Source organism: Panthera leo, chromosome B1, assembly GCF_018350215.1.
Source record: "Panthera leo isolate Ple1 chromosome B1, P.leo_Ple1_pat1.1, whole genome shotgun sequence".
Taxonomy (NCBI): Eukaryota; Metazoa; Chordata; class Mammalia; order Carnivora; family Felidae; genus Panthera; species Panthera leo.
The window spans coordinates 15817496-15824735 of record NC_056682.1 but is presented as its reverse complement, the minus strand read 5'-3'; the positions used below and the strand labels follow the sequence as shown (position 1 = coordinate 15824735).

The window sequence follows — 7240 nt, the reverse complement described above, 5'->3', positions numbered from 1 at the left end:
CAGAACATTTTTTTCCTGCATCAGGGCTCTGTATCATTCTTGTTATTTTTGTGTTTTGTTTTGTTTCCTTTTATATTTATTTACTTTTGAGAGAGAGCGAGAGAGAGAGAGAGAGAGAGAGAAAGCAGGGGAGGGGCAGAGAGAGAGGGAGACACAGAATCCGAAGCGGGCTCCAGGCTCTGAGCTGTCAGCACAGAACCCGATGCGAGGCTCAAACCCACGAACTGTGAGATCATGACCTGAGCCGAGTCTGACGCTCAACCGACTGAGCCACCCACGGGCCCCATCGTTTTGTTTTCGTAAGCAACTAACATGAGTTACACGGTGGTTTCCAGGTAAGGACCGCAATATCTAATATCCTTTTCTCCGGAAGTCTCTCTGAAACTACAATAGAAGAGATTTTTACTGGCAAAGGGAAAATGGGAGAGGAGAAAATCACAGCAAACTTTTGGAATCTGGAAAGCAAATAAACAAGTGCTGATTTAGCAGAGCTGAGACAGCTGAATCCTAGATCATCAGTGAGGAAAGTGGATTGACCCACAAATCTACAAAGGCTATGAATTGGTGACACTGAGTACCTCTGGCAATGGGGGTCAAGGGAGGGGTTTAAAGAAAGAGGATTTGTTGGAAGTTTTGTTGTTGTTGTTGTTGTTGTTGTTTTTGAAGTAGGCTTCACATCCAGCATGGAACCCAGCGTGGGATTTGAACTCACAATCCTGAGACCAAGACCTGAGCTGAGATCAAGAGTCTGGCACTGAACCAAATGAGCCACCCAGGAACCCCTTGTTGGAAGCTTTTGAAAGAACATTTTAATCCCCAGACCACCTTCTCCAATTTGTGCAGTCAGACACTTGGCCTCCTCCACACTCACAGAATTAGAAGATTTTTTTTTTTTTTTTCTGCACAGGAAAACAGAAGGTCCCTGGGTTGGAAGACAGTAGGCAGAGATGGAGGTGGATGCTGTGCTAGGAACTGGGAGCTGGAGTAACTACAGTCTTACTGGCTTCTGGGACCCCAGTCCTCCCCATCTCCTGGGCTCCCAGAATGCTGGAAACCAGGCCATTGTCTTTAAGGTAGGAGACTGGAAAGTTCCCCTGGAGAATCTGAGCAGCCCAAGAAGAGAGTCTTACACATACCGATGATGAGTTTTCATTGGGAAAATGATGACCCTCGGGTGAAGTTCACTGTTGAAAAGCCCCAGCCACAAATTCACTCTCATGAGCAAATGATCAAGATTTACAGGTGCGGAAACCCTAATGTGAGAGATTCAGACCAAGACAAACCAACATTTACAAAGCAACATGAGAAATAGCAGACACATTCAAAGAGAAGAAACTTAAAACAAAAACCCATCAGTAGTATCTTCAGTGAGGCAAGAAGAAATATTTCAACCTTGAGACAGCAAAAGAATGACGTAGAAACAGAACTTTTGAAGAAAAGGGACCTCTAGACATTCAGAAACATAATGGAAGTTTTGAAAAATGTAACAAATTGGAGGATAAAATTGAAGAACTCTCCTCAACAGTAGAGCAAATGATGTAAAAGAGAAAAAGTAAAAAAATCGGGGGATGGATCCACAAGACGTAATATCTAAGTAACAGGAGTTTCAGGAAAAGAGAACAGAAAAAGTGAACTGCCAAAAAGATAAGGGGATCAAAATAAAATGTCATCAGTTTTCTCAACAGTAATACCAGAGGCTAGAAGATGAGAAAGTGACGCCTTCAACCCTTGGAGGAATAACACTTCTACCTTAACATTTTTTTGTGTGTTTGATTTTTTATATTTGGGAGGGAGACAGACAGAGAGCGAGTAGGATAGGGGCAGAGAGACAGAGACAGAATCCAAAGCAGGCACCAGGCTCTGAGCTGTCCGTCAGCACAGAGCCCGACGTGGGGCTGGAACTCACGAACCGAACCGTGAGATCATAACCTGAGCTGAAGTCAGACGCTTAACTGACTGAGCCACCCAGGTGCCCCCAAACCACTTCTATCTTAGAATGACAAAAGAGCAGTTGCATATGAGGGCTGAAGAAAGACATTTTAGAAAGGCAATGTTTCAAAAAGTGTATTTCCCATGTGTTTATCAGGGAGCGACTGAAGGGTATGTTTCACCACAACAAGGGAACAAACCAAGAACGAAGACTCAAGACAGAAGAAACGGGAGATCCGACTCAAGAGAAATGAAGGGAATCCTCAGGATGACAGCTCCACCCCAGTTGTTGAGAACAAAACAGTCCAGACTGGAACATGGCAGAGAATCTGGGAAGTGTTTCTTCAAGAGGATCAGATTGATAAAATGTGGGATGCTCTAAGTGTCTTGAGAAGATGTGTATATCATTGCAGGAGACTTTGTGTTTGAATCTGTGGTAAGTGCATCTACTACTAATACACTTACTATCCAGGGAATTAAAAAAAGTTGTTCAGGATAGCAAAAGTCGTTATAGTTTACTACGTGGCTTAGTTCAGGGTAGCATTTACATGGTCGTAATGCTATGAATTACATTTACTGAATAAAGATCTAAGGAAAATTAATGATGTAACTGTATTGGAAGGATAAAGGGATGGGAAGGGTGTGCATGTGTTTCATGGGGAAAGGGGAAGAGAGCCAAATCCCTAACTTGCGAAGTGGTAAGCCAGTAGCTAAAGCCTATAAGTGAAAAATCAAGGAAACTGTACAGGAGGAAAAGTAAGTTTCCTTCTCTTCTGATTTCTCAGCTGAGGCCACTGGAATAAAAGATTAACAAGACAAAAACAGGAGTTGATTCGCATGCATACCTCATGTATACATGGGAAACACCCAAAGACAAATAAGTAACTCCTACAACCACTTAAGAATTCCAACTTAGGGGCGCCTGGGTGACTCAGCTGGTTAAATGTCTGACTTCAGTGCTCACTTCGGCAGCACATATACTAAAATTGGAACGATACAGAGAAGATTAGCATGGCCCCTGCACAAGGATGAGACACAAATTTGTGAAGCGTTCCATATTTTTAAATATTGTCAAAATGTCAATACTACCCAAAGCTATCTACACATTCAATACAATCCCAATCAAAATTGCACCAGCATTCTTCTCGAAGCTAGAACAAGCAATCCTAAAATTCATGTGGAACCACAAAAGGCCCCGAATAGCCAAAGTAATTTTGAAGAAGACCAAAGCAGGAGGCATCACAATCCCAGACTTTAGCCTCTACTACAAAGCTGTAGTCATCAAGACAGCATGGTATTGGCACAAAAACAGACACATAGACCAATGGAATAGAATAGAAACCCCAGAACTAGACCCACAAACGTATGGCCAACTCATCTTTGACAAAGCAGGAAAGAATATCCAATGGAGAAAAGACAGTCTCTTTAACAAATGGTGCTGGGGGAACTGGACAGCAACATGCAGAAGGTTGAAACTAGACCACTTTCTCACACCATTCACAAAAACAAACTCAAAATGGATAAAGGACCTGAATGTGAGACAGGAAACCATCCAAACCCTAGAGGAGAAAGCAGGAAAAGACCTCTCTGACCTCAGCCGCAGCAATTTCTTACTTGACACATCCCCAAAGGCAAGGGAATTAAAAGCAAAAATGAACTATTGGGACCTCATGAAGATAAAAATCTTCTGCACAGCAAAGGAAACAACCAACAAAACTAAAAGGCAACCAACGGAATGGGAAAAGATATTTGCAAATGACCTATCGGACAAAGGGCTAGTATCCAAAATCTATAAAGAGCTCACCAAACTCCACACCCAAAAAACAAATAATCCAGTGAAGAAATGGGCAGAAAACATGAATAGACACTTCTCTAAAGAAGACATCCGGATGGCCAACAGGCACATGAAAAGATGCTCAACGTCGCTCCTCATCAGGGAAATACAAATCAAAACCACACTCAGATATCACCTCACGCCAGTCAGAGTGGCCAAAATGAACAAATCAGGAGACTATAGATGCTGGAGAGGATGTGAGGAAACGGGAACCCTCTTGCACTGTTGGCGGGAATGCAAATTGGTGCAGCCACTCTGGAAAACAGTGCAGAGGTTCCTCAAAAAATTAAAAATAGACCTACCCTATGACCCAGCAGTAGCACTGCTAGGAATTTACCCAAGGGATACAGGAGTACTGATGCATGGGGCACTTGTACCCCAATGTTTATAGCAGCACTCTCAACAATAGCCAAATTATGGAAAGAGCCTAAATGTCCATCAACTGATGAATGGATAAAGAAATTGTGGTTTATATACACAATGGAATACTACGTGGCAATGAGAAAAAATGAAATATGGCCTTTTGTAGCAACGTGGATGGAACTGGAGAGTGTGATGCTAAGTGAAATAAGCCATACAGAGAAAGACAGATACCATATGGTTTCACTCTTATGTGGATCCTGAGAAACTTAACAGAAGACCAGGAGGGAGGGGAAGGGGAAAAAAAAAGAGGTTAGAGTGGGAGACAGCCAAAACATAAGAGACTCTTAAAAACTGAGAACAAGCTGGGGGTTGATGGGGGGTGGGAGGGAGGGGGGCGTGGCTGATGTGTATTGAAGAGGGCATCTTTTGGGATGAGCACTGGGTGTTGTATGGAAACCAATTTGACAATAAATTTCATATGTTAAAAAAAAATAAATCTAATTCAGAACTTGAAAAAAAAATGTCCAGCTACAGCTCAGGTCATGGTCTCGCTGTTCATGGGCTCAAGCCCTGCGTCTGGCTCTGTGCTGACAGCTCAGAGCCTGGGTCCTGCTTCGGATTCCCTCTCTCTCTGTCCCTCTCCTGCTCACACTCTTTCTCTCTCTCAGAAATAATAAACGTTAAAAAAACATTTTTAATTAAAAAAATTCCAACTTAAATGCCATCTTTATAGGGATAGGGGAGGGGAATGTAGGCCTCTTAGTGGGGGAGGAAATGCTTTTTAGGATAGATGAATGGGCCCCTGGAAGAATAGATGGGTGGTGTGGTAGTTTGTGACAAAGTTAGTCTGGGTGCGGGGTTGACGTCTAGGCTCCTTTCCTATGACAAGAGTCAGTTCTCCCTCGTTAATGACACTCACAGGAGGGGATTTATGACAACGGAGTTTCATTCAGAGGATCTGTCTTTAGGCAGATGAGGGGAGTTCAGAGAAAGCCTCTCCCCGTATTTGCCTACAGCTCGAAATAACCAGTATGTGAAAGTAACAAATTTGGGACTGGGCTCCTCCAGTCCTGTCTTACAGTGGCGCTTCCTGACCCTTTAAAAGCAACACAGGCATTTTATTTAGAGGTGGAGAGGTCAGTACCTAAAGCATCAGCTCACGGGTGCCTGAGTGGCTCAGGTGATTGAGTGACCCACTCTTGATCTTGGCCCACGTCATGATCTCACAGTTTGTGAGATTGAGCCCTGTGTTGGGTTCTGCACTGACAGCACAGAGCCTGCTTGGGATTCTCTCTCTCCCTCTCTGTCTGTCTCTCTCTCTCTCTCTCAAAATAAATAAGTAAACATTAAAAAATAAATAAAGCATCAGCTCAGACACTTAAAAGTAGATCTTCTGGAGAAGAGGTAGTGTGGGAACCTGTCACAACAAACATTATGGAACTGTTTGGCTCTTTAAACAGTTGAAAACACTTAAAAATTCTGTATTACTTAATAAAAATTAAAGTGAAAAATATAAACAAACACCGAAAGGCCCACACAATGTGCCTCTCTGAAGTGGCAAATAAAACCAAGTGATAAATATTTCATAGCATGATTCCAACCGATATCATCTGAGGCACTTTGAGCTCAGAGCCAGAAAGTTCCATTTTTTTAAATGTTTATTTATTTATTTTGAGAGAGAGAGAGTGAGCACAAACGCATGAGTGGGGTAGGGGCAGAGGAAGAAGGGGACAGAGAATACAAGGCAGTCTCTGCATGGCCAACGCAGAACCTGACACGGGGCTTGAACCCATGAACTGTGAGATCATGACCTGGGATGAGATCAAGAGTCAGACGCGTAAGCGACTGGGCCACTCAGGAGCCCCAGAAAGTTCCATTTCTTTTTTTATTAAAAAAAATTTTTTTTTAACGTTTTATTTATTTTTGAGACAGAGAGAGACAGAGCATGAACGGGGCAGGGGCAGAGAGAGAGGGAGACACAGAATCGGAAGCAGGCTCCAGGCTCTGAGCCATCAGCCCAGAGCCCGACGCGGGGCTCGAACTCACAGACCGCGAGATCGTGACCTGAGCCGAAGTCAGACGCTTAACCGACTGAGCCACCCAGGTGCCCCAGAAAGTTCCATTTTTAAGTGGGAAGGGAATCTCAGCACCAGTGTGGTGATGGACCCAGACAGAGGGGAAGCAGCATTTCCCCAGTGGTGGGAGAAGACACAGACCAGATCTGAGATTCCATCTTTATTGATGATTAAACAATTGATGATAAACAGCTGTCACTTGCAATGTCAGTTGTTTTTTTTTTTAATTTTTAAAATGTATATTCATTTTTGAGAGAGAGAGAGCCAAAGAGGAAGCAAGGGAGGGGCAGAGAGAGGGAGACACAGAATCCGAAGCAGGCTCCAGGCTCTGAGCCATCACCACAGAGCCCAACCTGGGGCTTGAACTCCCAAACTGTGAGATCATGACCTGAGCTGAAGTCAGACGCCTAACCGGCTGAGCCACTGAGGTGCCCCTGCGATGTCAATTTGTAATGTTTCTAAGTAATGATGCTGAGAAGGAAATTTTGAAAGCTAGGAAAAGATGACTGAACAGTTAAATGGACGTGAAAAGATGAGCTGGTTTTTCTCCTTCTTTTTTAAAATTTTTTAATGTTTATTTTTTTATTTTTTAATACAACATATTGACAGATTGCTTATTTAGTTTTGAGAGAGTGAGAATGAGAGAGAGAGAGAGGCAGAGTGTGAGCAGGGGAGGGACAGAGAGAGAGGGAGACACAGAATCCAAAGCAGGCTCCAGGTTCTGAGTCATCAGCACAGAGCTGGATGCGGGGCTCCAACTCAAGAACCGTGAGATTATAACCCGCGCCGAAGTCCCTCACTCAACTGACTGAGGCACCCAGGCGCCCCGAGCTGTTTTTTCTTAAAAGCAGTTTGTTGACAACTTGAGAGTTTAAACCTTCTGATGTGGAAACGAGCCAAAAATAAATAAAGAAAATATTGAGCGAGAAGAGTGGTGGCTTGAAATTCAAAGTGGGTGTGACCTTTTAGGCACCTGCCCCCACTGATCTCTGCTTGTGGTTGCATAAATTCTGGTCTTCTCCCATTGTTGATATACCCA

The 7240-nt window shown here is 43.5% G+C and overlaps 1 non-coding gene across 1 annotated transcript; it reads left to right on the top strand.

The window, feature by feature from the left end:
- The first annotated feature begins 2885 nt into the window (after positions 1-2885).
- Positions 2886-2992, top strand: LOC122218734. Its single transcript, XR_006202067.1, has one exon. It is a non-coding gene; the product is annotated as a U6 spliceosomal RNA (small nuclear RNA).
- The last annotated feature ends 4248 nt before the right edge of the window (positions 2993-7240 follow it).